The sequence below is a fragment of the Carassius auratus genome, unplaced genomic scaffold (genome assembly GCF_003368295.1).
Source record: "Carassius auratus strain Wakin unplaced genomic scaffold, ASM336829v1 scaf_tig00215236, whole genome shotgun sequence".
NCBI lineage: Eukaryota > Metazoa > Chordata > Actinopteri > Cypriniformes > Cyprinidae > Carassius > Carassius auratus.
The window spans coordinates 340,399-357,081 of record NW_020528000.1 but is presented as its reverse complement, the minus strand read 5'-3'; positions in this window follow the sequence as shown (position 1 = coordinate 357,081).

Sequence of the window (16,683 nt, the reverse complement as noted above, 5' to 3'; positions counted from 1 at the left end):
ACATTAACATTTCTATAAAACAGATAAATAACAACATTTGCACTTTATTTAAATATAGATGATCACTACAAAACAATGTAAATAAATAGTTTTATGTCCTCTTTGTGTTATCAAATGATAGCATTACATTATTTCAAACCTGTCCTCAGACCATAACTCAATACTTCATAGAGATTAAAATATATAAAACATTTTACAGTATATAGATCAAACACAATTTGGATAGATCTCTCTCTCTCACACACACACACACACACATAATGTGGTTTGGTGTTGGGTTGTAACAGGATTAGAGCTGTGCAGGATGTGTGTGAGCTCATACTCTTCAATCTGTCCCGAGGAAACCACAGCTAGATACACAAACCGAATGTAACTGCACATTAAATTTAACCTGTTTTTGGAAGATATCATGGAAATACATTTGTTTATCCTCAGAATAAGCATGACATGCGAGAATTAAAATGGTTTCATGCAAAGCTAGCCATGCATTATCTGCTTATACCATGGTCATTTGCCAGTATTGACTACTTAAAAGGTGTTTATGATGTTTGCAGCTCAATATTTAACTGAAAGGGTCAAAATGCGCTTTTGAGAGTTGTGTACAGTGTAAGCTGATCGCATTGGGTAACACTTTTCTCCTCAAATACTGAAGCCTTATTCTCTTAATACTATTGCATTGCATTGGGATCCAGACTCAAACTTTGCGTATTCTGCCTGGCCGTGCCGACTCAGAACTTCCTGAATTGTGATGCGGTAGAATTCTCCAGGATTGGTTAGCCTTCGCGCAGCTGCACCTCTCAACTGCTCTCTTCAAGCAGCTGAGGAAGAAGCACCGAAATCACACCAATTTGGAGCAAAAAGTATTAAGTACCGAGTTTATGCCGGCTCAGAGCCCATGTGCTTCCTTCCCTACCAAACCATCCATGAGTATGAGGACTTCTCGTCCTCGGCTAGTGATTGTCATAGACAGCACTTACTTAAATAAAGAAACATGAGGTTTGCAGCAAAGGGCTCATATGCTGACACAGGTTCCACTAACGCCCCACACTCTGAATGTGCTTACATCATATCCAAGCCAAGGCACTTCAGCTGCTCACATAACATATATCAGAGCCCTGCCTCTGCTAGATCACAGATTACTCCAGTCACCTACTTAGCCTCATATGATATAGCATTCTGCCCAGTTCAAATCAGATACAGAGATGAAATAGTGCAGTAAAGCCACATTTATTTGAATGAATTATCGATCTAGAGAGAGAGAGAGAGAGAGAGAGAGAATGACAGTTGTGTGTTACTCCGCAACTATGAATTACCTGCATCTGTGCATCTCTCTATACAAACAATGAAGTCAAAAACAGTGTTTTACCCCGTCCTCGCTAGGATCTAGTGTATTTTATTAATAAAAGTTGAGGGGCAGCACTGAGATTAAATATATTGCCAACTTGTAGTTATAGTTAATATTTACAAATTCTGGCTCAAATTACAAATAAAAGTTCTTTATTGGCATTGATGGTTCCATAATGAACTCCTTCTTCTGGCCGTTAGTCCCGCAATGTGGGGCCCATCGATTGGCACAATAAGACTGCGGGAGGCACAAAGCACACCAGTCACTTGCCACCATTGCAGCCATGTAGCATTCACGCATGCTAGTGCATCAGGCAGCGAGTCGTCATCTGCGGAGATCAGCGAGCAGAGATATTAGAATTTTGCATTTTTATTCAGGGTGTGGCCATTAATAGCGATGGATCCATCTGTCTGCACGCCAGCTTCCAGGTACTCGGTCTTGGTGATGTTGAGCCACATGCCGTTCGGTCTGACCATTGCTGCATTTGATGTTGGAGCTGCTGGTGGGCCTCATCCACGAGACGTCATTGTGTCCATACATGTGATGAAGAGCAGGGGCAAGAGGGCAGATCCCTGGTGGATGCCAACAGAGATATCGAATGGTGGTGACGTACCGGCAGTGTAGCTGACGACACTGCTGATGCGGTGGTAGAGCATCCTCACCCAGTCGATGTAGGCCTCGGTGACTCCATGGGACCGAAGCGAGTGCCAGATCTGGTCGTGCGGGATATGATCGAATGCTTTCTCCAGATCGAGGAAGGCAAGGTGGACAGTCTTGTTCTTTTCACGATATCGCGCGATGAGATGATGCAGTGCATAGATGGTGTCCATTGTACTACAGCCATTGATGAAGCCACACTGGTTTGTTGAGTTTGTGATAATGACCTGCAGGCGCCAATCAATGAAATGCTCAAAGATCTTCATGGCATGGCAGATGTGGCGAACTGGCCTGTAGTTAGTGCACTAAGTGACATCAAACTTGCCTTTCCATATGGGCACGGTGGTGCTCATCCTCCAGCCTTCGGGAATGGCACTGTCGACGATGACACTATTTAACAAGTCGGCAAGCAGTTTGGCCCATCCTTGGACGACCGTTTTCAACACCTCTCCTGGAATATCGTCAAGGCCTGACGCCTTTCCATTCTTTATTTCTCAATCACTCTCGCCACCTCCTCGAGGTGTTTGGTTTTGACAAAAGTTTTGGCGGTGGTGATGCAAATTTGGTGGATGACTGAAGTCCATCGTTGCTCTGTTGGTCGGTCAGGGTCGGCACGAATCCCAGCGAGGATGGTTTTAAGGGTGGTCTTTTGCTCTGGCAGCTTCCACCATTTTAATCCTTTCCGGGCCGGTGTGCGGGGGTGATTGTTCCTCGAGGCATAAGCGCAAGTCGAGTATCATCAACCAGTGATGAGCGGAGACGTGGTCAGAGGGGATGACTTTGGCATCCATAACGGCCTTTAGATCAGCTCGCTGCACCAGCCAGTAGTCAATTTGAGTTGAGTGGCCGCCACTCGCTTACATCACCCATTGTGATTTCCGCTTCTAGAAGAAAGTGTTGGCGATGGCCGAGTTGTACGCATCGCCGAAGTCAAGGATTCACCGGCCATCAACGTTCCTGATCCCGAACCCTTGTCCACCATGCGTGTGGTGAATTCCTTCCCTCTCCTGTCCTAAATGTCCATTAAGGTCCCCACCAATAACCATTTGGTCGGTTTGTTTGAAGGAGAGGACATGGGCTTCCAGGGACTGCCAGAAGTCATCTTTCTCTCCATCAGGGTGGCAAGTTTGTGGGGCGTAGAATGAGATGACTCGCAGCTGTAATGAGTACAAGTCAATCTTGATCAAGATGAGGCGTTTGGACACCCGATTTACCTTGACGATGTCGTCATGAAACTTCTTGCTGGCGATAAGGCCGACACCATTTGTGGAGTTGCAGTGGCCAACGTAGAGGAGCTTGTAGCCTTCGCCAATTTCTCTCACTTTCGATCCTTTCCATTTTGTCTCATGAACAAAGGCAATGTCGACTTTGCTGGCCTCCAGAACACCAGCAAGCTTGCAGGTTATGCCCATCAATCAATCACCTTTATTTATATAGTGCTTTAAACAAAATACATTGCGCCAAAGCACTGAACAACATTCATTTGGAAAACAGTGTCTCAATAATGCAAAATGATAGTTAAAGGCAGTTCATCATTGAATTCAGTGATGTCATCTCTGTTCAGTTGAAATAGTGTCTGTTTTTATTTGCAATCAAGTCAATGATATCGCTGTAGATGAAGTGACCCCAACTAAGCAAGCCAGAGGCGACAGCGGCAAGGAACCGAAACTCCATCGGTGACAGAATGGAGAAAAAAAACCTTGGGAGAAACCAGGCTCAGTTGGGGGGCCAGTTCTCCTCTGACCAGACGAAACCAGTAGTTCAATTCCAGGCTGCAGCAAAGTCAGATTGTGCAGAAGAATCATCTGTTTCCTGTGGTCTTGTCCTGGTGCTCCTCTGAGACAAGGTCTTTACAGGGGATCTGTATCTGGGGCTCTAGTTGTCCTGGTCTCCGCTGTCTTTCAGGGCTGTAGAGGTCCTTTCTAGGTGCTGATCCACCATCTGGTCTGGATACGTACTGGATCCGGGTGACTGCAGTGACCCTCTGATCTGGACACAGACTGGATCTGGTGGCCACGGTGACCTCGGAACAAGAGAGAAACAGACAAATATTGGCGTAGATGCCATTCTTCTAATGATGTAGAAAGTACGGTGTTATGTGAAGTGTTCCGGTTCCAGTTTACCTAATTAATGCAGCCTAAAAATCCTATAACGGATTTGGATATTAAAAGCATATTAGTATGTAATGTGTATGCCAGGTTAAAGAGATGGGTCTTTAATCTAGATTTAAACTGCAAGAGTGTGTCTGCCTCCCGAACAATGTTAGGTAGGTTATTCCAGAGTTTAGGCGCCAAATAGGAAAAGGATCTGCCGCCCGCAGTTGATTTTGATATTCTAGGTATTATCAAATTGCCTGAGTTTTGAGAACGTAGCGGACGTAGAGGAGTATAATGTAAAAGGATCTCATTCAAATACTGAGGTGCTAAACCATTCAGGGCTTTATAAGTAATAAGCAATATTTTAAAATCTATACGATGTTTGATAGGGAGCCAGTGCAGTGTGGACAGGACCGGGCTAATATGGTCATACTTCCTGGTTCTAGTAAGAACTCTTGCTGCTGCATTTTGGACTAGCTGTAGTTTGTTTACCAAGCGTGCAGAACAACCACCCAATAAAGCATTACAATAGTCTAACCTTGAAGTCATAAATGCATGGATTAACATTTCTGCATTTGACATTGAGAGCATAGGCCGTAATCTAGATATATTTTTGAGATGGAAAAATGCAGTTTTACAAATGCTAGAAACGTGGCTTTCTAAGGAAAGATTGCGATCAAGTAGCACACCTAGGTTCCTAACTGATGACGAAGAATTGACAGAGCAACCATCAAGTCTTAGACAGTGTTCTAGGTTATTACAAGTAGAGTTTTTAGGCCCTATGATTAACACCTCTGTTTTTTCTGAATTTAGCAGTAAGAAATTACTCGTCATCCAATTTTTTATATCGACTATGCATTCCATTCGTTTTTCAAATTGGTGTGTTTCACCGGGCTGCGAGGAAATATAGAGCTGCGTATCATCAGCATAACAATGAAAGCTAACACCATGTTTCCTGATGATATCTCCCAAGGGTAACATATAAAGCGTGAAGAGAAGCGGCCCTAGAACTGAGCCTTGAGGTACTCCATACTGCACTTGTGATCGATATGATACATCTTCATTCACTGCTACGAACTGATGGCGGTCATATAAGTACGATTTAAACCATGCTAATGCACTTCCACTGATGCCAACAAAGTGTTTAAGTCTATGCAAAAGAATGTTGTGGTCAATTGTGTCAAACGCAGCACTAAGATCCAATAAAACTAATAGAGAGATACACCCACGATCAGATGATAAGAGCAGATCATTTGTAACTCTAAGGAGAGCAGTTTCAGTACTATGATACGGTCTAAATCCTGACTGGAAATCCTCACATATACCATTTTTCTTTAAGAAGGAATATAATTGTGAGGATACCACCTTTTCTAGTATCTTGGACAGAAAAGGGAGATTCGAGATTGGTCTATAATTAACTAGTTCTCTGGGGTCAAGTTGTGGCTTTTTTATGAGAGGCTTAATAACAGCCAGTTTGAAGGTTTTGGGGACATATCCTAATGACAATGAGGAATTAATAATAGTCAGAAGAGGACCTATGACTTCTGGAAGCTCCTCTTTTAAGAGCTTAGATGGTATAGGGTCTAACATACATGTTGTAAGTTTAGATGATATGCCCATGAGTCTGCCCATGTTGATGGTCGCAGACCGTATTTGATGCAAATACTTTTGGTATCTGTCTGTCTGTCTGTACCATAATGAACTCTTCTTATACACACACACACACAAACACACATTTATATATATATATAGATAGATAGATAGGTAGGTAGATAGATAGATTCCAGTCTTACAGACACTGTTCTCTTAATACAAATTTTATATTTATTCTGACAACATTGTCATTTGTATGCAAACGAAGGTAAAGGAAAAACTTTATTGTGCATTTTTGTTTTGTAAATGTAACCTTAAATATGCAGCTCTGGACTGTGTCTATCTATGACTGGTAGTACACTTTGCTGTGCCCTAAACTGATACAAAACAGTCCAGCCTCCAGCTCAAGTTTATTCCATTTAAAATCCCTTTATTGATGAGCATCAATGAAACATTTCTAAGGATAAACTACCTGCTATATTAGAAGACATTATTTCAGCAGAGCTGTCAGGGATAGTACTGTCCCTACTTGTAGTTTTAGGTGTTCTATAATTCATGAGAGACAAGAGGTCTTGTCCATTTAGTATTTGTGAGCCATCAGTTAGCTGCTGATGAGCAGTAATGGTAATCCAGTGTTTAATAGCTTAAGTAGGTAGGCCACGCCCACTCGTTTCTGCAGCCAATCAGCAGTCCACAGAATAATCATATCCCACAGCTGGATGATTCATCACTGTGATATTTATCAACACATTGGCAAATGTGAACTGAAATGTCAAGTGCAAATATTTCTCACAGCCACACAGAAATGCAGTTTGTAGTCTTATGATAAATGTTTTGGGCTGTTAATTCTAATAAGATTTGGGTAATAATCTTGAAGACACCACATTTGTTTTTGCTCACTTTTGTATTTTATTTATGACTATTTCCCAAGAGCTGCTAGCTCATCCAAAAAAAAAAAAAAAAATGCTCATCCAACTTGTAGATTTTTATTTTTTTCCATCAGAACAGATTTGGAGAAATGTAGCATTACACTAGTTAAAAATGGATCTAAAAGGAATAAAAGTCCCTCACTTGTTGTCTTCTCACATAAAAATCAACGCATATATATGTTTAACAGTTTGAAGATAAAAATAGCTCAATAATTTTATTTCTTACAAACACAATTGTGACGAGTCAGCTGCCTCCCTCCTGATGATCATTAGCACCCCATCCTAAATCACTGCCCTTCACCAGGCGGGTGAAGGAGAGGTTGTGTGAGAGAAGAGGGGCGTTGGATGAGCCAGGGCTGCTGGCGTGCACACCTGAAGCACCTGAAGTCGCACTTTTTTTCATAATTGCTGGTCTTGCGACTTATAGTCAGGTGCGACTTATTTATCAAGATTAATTAAGAAATAAACTAAAAATGAATCAAGAGAAAACATTACCATCTAAAGCCACAAGAGGGCTCTCTACGCTGCTCAGTTCTCCTGTAGTCTACACTGAAATCATAGAGCGCCCTCTCGTGGCTGTAGACGGTAATGTTTTCTCTTGGTTCTAAATGAATGCGACTTATAGTCCAGTGCGACTTATATATGTTTTTTTCCTCATTTTTTTTTCATATTTTTGGACTGATGCGACTTATACTCATACGGTAAATAGTGAAAAATACGGTAAATAGAGCCTCATCACCGCCGCTGTTTAAGAGCCCAACGCGCCTCTCCTCGAGAGACCGGTTTCTCCGCCACCGGACTCCGCCCCTTACCTGGACCCTTCCTCCATGAACACTGCCCGACCCACATGAACCCTGTAGCACGACTAGGACACCAGATCAGTTTGTTTTGGACACTCTCCCTCTTTGGACACTTTATTTCTATGTTTTGCTTTATTTTCTGTTAATAAAAGCCTCTCCCGCCATTCCCACTGTGCCAAAATCCCAGTGCCCGTGTATATTAGATTTTACGAATGACTGTTACGCATATTATGATCACTGAAGCTGGACATACTAATCTCTTGCCATCAAAGGAATAAATTACACTTAAAATAGATTAAAATAGTATATTCAATTGTAATAATTTTCACAATTTTTTTATTTTTATTTTTTAATTCTCATAATTTAACAATATTATTTCGATCAAATAAATGCTACTAATTTGGGGGGCATAAGGGACTACTCTCATAAGCATAAAAAAAAATCCTAATTATTTCAAACTTTTGACAGGTAGCATATTATTGATAATATTTAGAGTTATCCTTTGAAATAGTGAGCTGCATTGTTAACTTCAGGGTACTAACTGTTCCCTTTCAGTCGGTCACTTTGACATTGTGTCGTTCTTTGGAGCCCAGACACCTCTGACATCATTGAGAACAGGTCAGTGAGATTGGTGAGAAATATTTGCATTGCTGGCCACACCCTGGATATCCAGACCAACAGAGACGCTGTGTCCCTTATGCCACATCAGGTTGAGACTCTTTTCGACTCCTCAGAACAAAAGGAGTGAGCAAATGCCACACTGGCCTATTTAAACCAGGGTACATGGGGCGTGGCCAGCTATTCAAATGATGTCAGAGGTTTTTGGGCTCCCAAGTGCAACCCCTAGTGTTGGAGCTTCAACACAACATCTCTGTTCCCTCACTCAGGGAAAGAGGGTTACCATGTAACCAATATAATTTAGGAAGATGATCTTATGTGTTAAAAGAGAGAAAGACAGCTGTGACAGAGTGACTGTTGAGTGTAATATAATATCTGTTTCCTCAGGCTGAGAGATTATCATGATGCAAATCTGTTGTGTCAATAGCAAATGACTGTGATTTCTCTTGGGTTTTGTCAAGCCATGTTCAAACATCTTCCTCTGTCTCCATCTCTCATCTCGTCTCTCTCGCTCTCTTTCCTCACAGGGAAACCTCTTTAATGAGTCTCATTAGTGAAGACGACGACAACAGAATGATTTGGGGTGCAAATATTGTAAAAGAAAAGTCTGACTTTCTTAAATAGTTTTTTTTTTTGTTTTTTTTTCAGCAACACAGCCCACTGAAAGCAAAATGCTAAATTAACTACTATAGCAGACTGATAAAATGCATACTATGCATTCAAGTCATGTCAGAAAGACCATATTTAGAAGCTGAATACCAAAACCGGGTATTTATGGGTGGAAAAGTGTGGAAACAGAGAAAACATGAAAGACACAAAGGATGCAGCACCTCATGACTTCATGTCTTTTTTAATTTACAATAAGTTGCATATACAAAATACGATAGCATTGTATATTTTTGCATCTCCATTTTCCTTATTTAACACACAATGTCGTAAAAATGAACATCCCAGGAGGACTTGCACATTCCAAAAATGTCAATAAAAGACAAAAAACTGCAACACAGCAATTTCTAGAGACATTATTTTTTATTTTTTATATATTTTTTCTTTTGATGGGGCTTGGTATATTGTATATGTAATGCCTGTTCAGCAGCTCACATTACAGTAGCACATAAGTGAGCATAAGACTTGATATGCTTTAACATGATTTGATATGGATTGATACATCGATTAAATGTCTTAACGATAATATACAGGTGCTTCTCAATGAATTAAAATGTAGTAGAAAAGTTCATTTATTTCAGTAATTCAACTCAATTTATGAAACTTGTGTATTAAATAAATTCAATGCACACAAACAGAAGTATTCTTTGGTTCTTTTAATTGTTATGATTTTGCATCACATTTAACAAAAAGAGTTTCAACCCGCTCAGAAGCAGTTCAGAGTTGTGGCATAAGAGACACAGTGTCTCTGTTCCCGCCATTAAAGGACAGGGGTTACCATATGTAACTGAGACGTTCCCTTTCAGTCAGTCATTTTTATTTTTCATATTTACTTTCTTTATTATATATATATATATATATATATATATATATATATATATATATATATATATATATATATATATATATATATATATATATATATATAGCTGTTATATATTTTGGTTGCATTTGTGTGTTAATAATGGTTGTGTAAAAGAGGTACAGTTCATAATATTATAATATCAATACAGTATATCGATCTAGTATATACTCCTCAATTGAATCATATCATATAATTTATGTAGGTATTTGCAGATATCGGATCACTAGTAATGATAATCCATATCATATATCCAGTGTTAATTTTGACAGCAAATTCGGATTTAGTCTTAGTCTTTTGAATAACACACCATTTAGTTTTAGTCACATTTTAGTCATCTGAAATGTTTTAGTCTTAGTCTAGTCTTAAGTCTTTTAGTCTTAGTCTAGTTTTTTTTTTTCAGAATAACAAAGTCAACTTAGTTGACTTGACTAAATGTTTCCATCAGTCTGTTATGGAATGGTATTTATAAAATAAACATAAGGCCTGCTCTCAATGTAAAATATACATGCTCTCTGAAAAAGATATGCATTCGTCCTGAATGATATGCAATGCATATGACATTCTTTCAAGATTGAAATAGACAACCACCTAACTCTAAACTTACTGTCTTCTACTGTCTGTGCAAAATCAAAAACATTAAGAAAAATAAAGTGCAATTCTCAAAAACAATAAAAAGTTTTCGTCCTAGACCTAACGTTAGCTCTGACATTTCTGTTCTGTCATTGCCCTTGGACCAGGTGCACGGCAAAACGTTAGCGTGTTGCTAATGAAAAAATCAACTGAAATCACCCAAAGCTGTGTAACTAAGACTGTGCAACCACAACTAAATATAATGTAACAGGGAACTACACTAACTTTTTCCATTGGTGGCACTTGCGCTACTAACTTTTTCAGTTAAAGGTCGCAAAACATGATTTGGTCGCACAAATTATTTATAGTATAGTAATTACTGGATAACAATCAACAATAATGAAACTGTATTGCATACAGATGTGCTTTTTATTTTACTTGCCATCTTTTTAACCACATGCCTTGTTCTGTTTCTTACAGTACACTGCTCCGTCTTGTAGCTGGGGTTAGAGGGACCCCGGTGCAGGTTGTACAGTGGGCCCTGTTTAAAAGGGTTTAATTTGTATTGTATGTTCATTCTATTTCTTTATCTGTGCTATTTACACAAAGTTTAAATTTTTTTAAGTTTGTTTTTGTTCATTTAAAATAGCACTGCATAGTCTTCACTGTAAAATAAAATACACAATCAAACCAAAATGTATTCAGACACCTTCAACGTTTCTTACAATATCACAGTTTATTTGCTGTAGTTTAGAAATTGGTAATAAAATATGACAATAACTCAGGGTTAAACTGTGTCAGAACAACAAATTCATCTTGATAATGTCGGATGCAATGCTTAATTTGGTTCAGTCTGTGGTGTGAAAAGGTTGCATTAGCAATTAAAGAAAGAAACACTTAAGCAAAACATGCTCAGGTCCCTAATATTTTTTTTTATTTTTTAGTCACTAGTAAAACAATATAATCTATTCTATCTGATTTTTGGATTGACTTTGGATAAATTCTTGTTAAAACTACAAAGTAATTCAATCAAGAGCAGTGAGTGATTTACTTTCATTTCATACATTAAAGACACTGACAGCAGAGCTAGTAAATTAGGCGCGGTCACTTTAAGAGACAAATGCATCCATTATAAAGATACGCATCCGATTTCTTTCCAACTCTTTACTTTCACTGAAGACATAACTACAGACTTTTTCGAACACACTTTCCAAGACGGGTATTTCGACATATTTAGTATGTATTTGTTGTCGGTACAAAGGCAAGAAGACTTTGAGACGCGTCTCTGCTTGCTCCCTGAACACCAGAACACCGCGTTGCTGAATTGAGCTCTTTCACTTTTCACTCTTTTTCTTATGTTTATTTAAAATGCGATTTGTATTTGTTCGTTCAGGTGCAGAAGGACGCAAACGTCCTGAAGGAGAGCTCGGTTCAGTGTTGCACGAGTAACCAGCTGCTCAGTTCAGCTTTCCCGCATCGCAGGGCTGAAGCCAACTTGATGTGTTGAATGCTCGGAGCACGTTATAAAATGTATTCTTAAAATACACATTTCTGTTTTAATAAATGCTCATATTAAAACATAGCATTACACATAAGTAGGTACAAAACTAATCAGTGATACATTTACGACCCCATAAAAATTTGGGTCGCAATGGCATTTCAAAAGGTCGCATATGCGACCATTTTGGTCGCAGTGTAGTTCCCTGTGTAAACAACTTAACTGTTATGAAAACGTCCTCAAAACTGTGCGAATTTCAGCAAACTCATCTTTGTTCTCTTTTCTGTGTAACTGCTGCTGCGTTTGTTTAGCTTTGGCGCTTGCATTTGCCGCGGCTTTTTAAAATGGCTCGGCTGCTTCTGCATAGATCAACCTACCCTCAAAGATTCGCTCTGATTGGATCTCTTCTCCATTCGTCCCGCCCATATATTTTCGTCTCATTTTTATTCGTTGACTAAAGTGTCAGTTATATTTCATCACGTTTTTCGTCATCATATCTGACTTTTTATTTAGTTTTTATTTAGTTTTCGTCCGTGAAAAAGGTTAGTTGACGAATATTTTTCGTCATAGTCTTCGTCAACGAAATTAACACTGCATATATCGTGATGAACCGTCTGATTTACACACCCAGTACACTGTATAACAGATCTGTAAACTGCTTACATCATCAGGATTCTGATAAAATTCTTTGAATAGTGATTGTGTGTTTGTTAAACATGTAACTTGCATCAAGACTGACAAATGTATATTTTTCAAGCAATGGATAAGTTTTGTATTGCACTGTTAGGGGCTTTTCACATTATTTAACTCTGGGTCATTCTAAATCCAGGGTAAACAAATCCTGTGCTATCTTGCTTCAGAGTTCAAATGGTTTGTACATCAGTTATACAACTTTCGGTTGCTAAGCATCTAGCTGTAACATTCTAACACTGCTTCTTTTCACACTGTACATGTTTGGCACCACAACGAAGGGTTAAGTGCATTATGAAAAACCTTTACTTTGCTTCCTAGAAGTCACTATTGCAAAATATTTGTTTTGATATTTATATAATAATCTCAAAGGCTTGATTGTGCTGCTTGCTGTTCCACTCAAGGATGCATGCTTGTCAAACAAGGATGAATGGATGGCATTCTGTTCAATGAGAATCAGAAAGAGAGGTTAATTCGCTGTGAGATGAAGCTTTGATAGCTAATGGTGGGAAAGCTGCTTAATCAGCTGAAGGTGGAGTCTAGTCACACACAGTGGGGCCTGGGAAAACAAAATTGACAACCAATAGATAAAAGGAAGGACTGAGATGCAAGGTGGTTATAAATGATTGGCCAAAGGACGGGAAAAGAAACAGCCCTACCAGGATATCCAGTTGGTTTCAGTTGGTCATTAATTGGTCAGCCACCTACCATGTTCCAACAAATAGCTCGATCACCTTGAGCTAAACTGAACCACTGCTATCATGATGGATTTAGACAGTGAGGAAGATTTTTGGGGAAAGGATCAATAATTATTCCAAATGTAGTTTAATAATAATGGTAATAATGAAATAAAAAACAATGAAAAGGTTGTATACATTGTCATGGCAAATATCTTTTTTATATACTTTTTATTATTTCCAAATATTAAGAAAAGGAATTATATAGGAATTACATATAAACTGTAACAGTAACCAAACTCCAATCAAAGAACACCCGCTCTTTCCCTGACATAAAAGCTGTAAAACAACAACAACAACAACAACAACAAAACATTTACAAAAATTGGCCTTTATTGTAAAATACATTAAAAAAATTATAGTTCAGTGAAGTGACATTCAGCCAAGTATGGTGACCCATATTCAGAATTTGTGCTCTGCATTTAACCCATCCAAAGTACACACACACACAGAGCAGTGAACACACACCCGGAGCAGTGGGCAGCCATTTATGCTTAAAAAGCGCCCGGGGAGCAGTTGGTAAATGGACTGCATTTATATAGCACTTTCAACAGACCACATGGCAATCCAAAGCGCTTTACAATTTGCCTCACATTCACCCATCCACTCACTCATTCACACACCGACTGCGGTGTCAGCCATTCAAGACACCATCCAGCTCATCGGGAGCAGCTGGGGTTAGGTGTCTTGCTCAAGGACACCTCGACACTTGGTCAGGTGGAGCCGGGGATCAAACCACCAACCTTCCGGTTTGTAAACAACCTACATGAACCACTGAGCCACTGCCTGCCGCTCTGCATTTAACCCATCCAAAGTGCACACACACAGAGCAGTGAACACACACCCGGAGCAGTGGGCAGCCATTTATGCTTAATCAGTTGCATTTGGGGAGCAGTTGGGGGTTCGATGCCTTGCTCAAGGGCACAAGGGCCCAGTCGTGGAGCACTGTACATGCACTCCCCCCACCCACAATTTCTGCCGGCCCGAGACTCGAACTCACAACCCTTCGATTGCGACTGGCTAACAATTAGACCATGACTTCCCCAACTTTCAACAGACCCATGGGCATCCAAAGCGCTTTACAAGTTGCCTCAAATTCACCCATTCACACACTCATTCATACACCAAGAGCAGTGGTGTCAGCCATGCAAGGCGCAATTCAGCTCATAAGGCGCCATTCAGCTCGTCGGGAACAGCTGGAGTTAGGTGTCTTGCTCAAGGACACCTCAACACTTGGTCAGGTGGAGCCGGGGATTGAATCTCCAACCACATTTTGGTCAAATATAGCAAAAACTACGACTTTATTCAGCATTGTCTTCTCTTCTGTGTCTGTTTTGAGAGAGAGTTCAAAACAAAGCAGTTTGTGATATCCGGTTCGCGAACAAATCATTCGATGTAACCGGATCTTTTTGAACCAGTTCACCAAATCGAACTGAATCGTTTTAAACGGTTCGCGTCTCCAATACGCATTAATCCACAAATTACTTAAGCTGTTAACTTTTTTAATTTGGCTGACAGTCCCTCTGAGTTCAAACAAGACAATATCCTGGAGTATCAGACGCGTCCGACAGAAACGGTTCTTGACTAGAGAACGAGTCATTATCTGGCTCGGCTCGGTGTTCATCTTCTTCTCTCTCTTCACAGCAGTTCAGTCAGTGTACTGTTTGAGTAAATGAATTACTCCGGGATACTGGTTTGTTTGAACTCAGAGGGACTGTCAGCCAAATTAAAAAAGTTAACAGCTTAAGTAATTTGTGGATTAATGCGTATTGGAGACGCGAACCGTGTAAAATGATTCAGTTCGATTTGGTGAACTGGTTCAAAAAGATCCGGTTACATCGAATGATTCGTTCGTGAACCGGATATCACAAACTGCTTTGTTTTGAACTCTCTCACAACAGACACGGAAGAGAAGACAATGCTGAATAAAGTCATAGTTTTTGCTATTTTTGAACCAAAATGTATTTTCAATGCTTCAAAAACTTCTAACTGACCCTCTGATGTCACATGGACTACTTTGATGATGTTTTTCTTACCTTTCTGGACATGGACAGTAGACCGTACACACAGCTTCAATGGAAGGACTGAGAGCTCTCGGACTAAATCTAAAATATCTTAAACTGTGTACCAAAGATAAATCGAGGTCTCACGGGTTTGGAACAACGTAAGAGTAAGTTATTAATGACATAATTTTAATATTTGGCTGAACTTACCTTTTAAAGAGCTGTCTGAACTTGCAAGCACAATGTCAAACACTGTATTATGCTCTGGCCCCTTCCCTGCTTACCGTGGTGATGAGATACATAGCAGATTGTCATCACTGAATGGCTGGATGTCTAAGTGGTGCCTGCAGAATAACATAGGTTCCACAGACAATTGGACAAGTTTTTGGGGCAGACCTGACCTGTTGAAAAGTTGTTGCTCTTCTCTCTAGAAATATGGCACATAGTCTTAGAGTTTGTACTTGACTAACTGTGGCCCAGGTCAGGAAGCAGGCAGTCTGGCTAAACTGACGGTCTGCTAGAGGGCTCACGTCTGTTCCCTGAACTAGAAAATACAAAAAATTGACAAACCAATTTAAAAGTAATAATTGAATTGATGTTCAACAAATAAAAAACAGATGCAATAAGGATAAACAAATGATAAAGCTTGGCTTATTGAATATGAGGTCCCTTTCTATGAAAGCACTTTTTGTAAATGATATGATCACTGATCATAATCTAGATGTGCTCTGTTTGACAGAAACCTTGCTAAAATCTGATGATTACATTATTTTAAAAGAGTCTACCCTCTAAGATTACTGTTATAAACATGAGCCATGTCCAAAAGGTAAAGGAGGAGGTTTTGTTTCAATTTATAACAATGTTTTCAGTTTTTTTTTTAGAGGGTGGGCTTCAAGTATAACTTGTTTGAAGTAATGGTGCTTCATATAACATTATCCAGAGAAACAAGTGTTGATGATAAATCTTCTTTAATGCGTGTACTGGCAACTGTAAACAGGCCACCAGGGCACTATACAGACTTTATTAAAGAGTTTGCTGATTTTAGATCTGAGTTAGTTCGGGCTGCAGATAAAGTTTTAATTGTTGGTGATTTTAATATCCATGTTGATAATGAAAAAGATGCATTGGGAATCAGCATTTATAGACATTCTGAACTATACTGGGGTTAGACAACAAGTCTCAGGACCTACTCACTGTTTAAATCATACTCTAGATTTAATACTGTCACATGTAATTAATGTTGATGGTGTTGAAATTATACAGCCAAGCAATGATATCTCAGATCATTTTTTTGTTTTGAGCACACTTCATATAGCTAAAACTGCCAATTCTACTTCTTGTTACAAGTATGGTAGAACCATCCCTTCTACCACAAAAGACTGCTTTGTAAGTAATCTTCCTGATGTATCCCAATTCCTTGGCATATCCAAAACCTTAGAACAGTACAAAACAGAAGAGTTGCTCCTTTACACTAAAGGAAGGTTAAGGAAAACAGTCTGACACCGTTGTATATTGAGCACACTCACACCCTAAAGAGAGCAGCCTGAAAAATGGAGTGCAGCTGGAGGAAAACAAAACTAGAGGTATTTCGTATTGCTTGGTGGGAAAGTAACCTA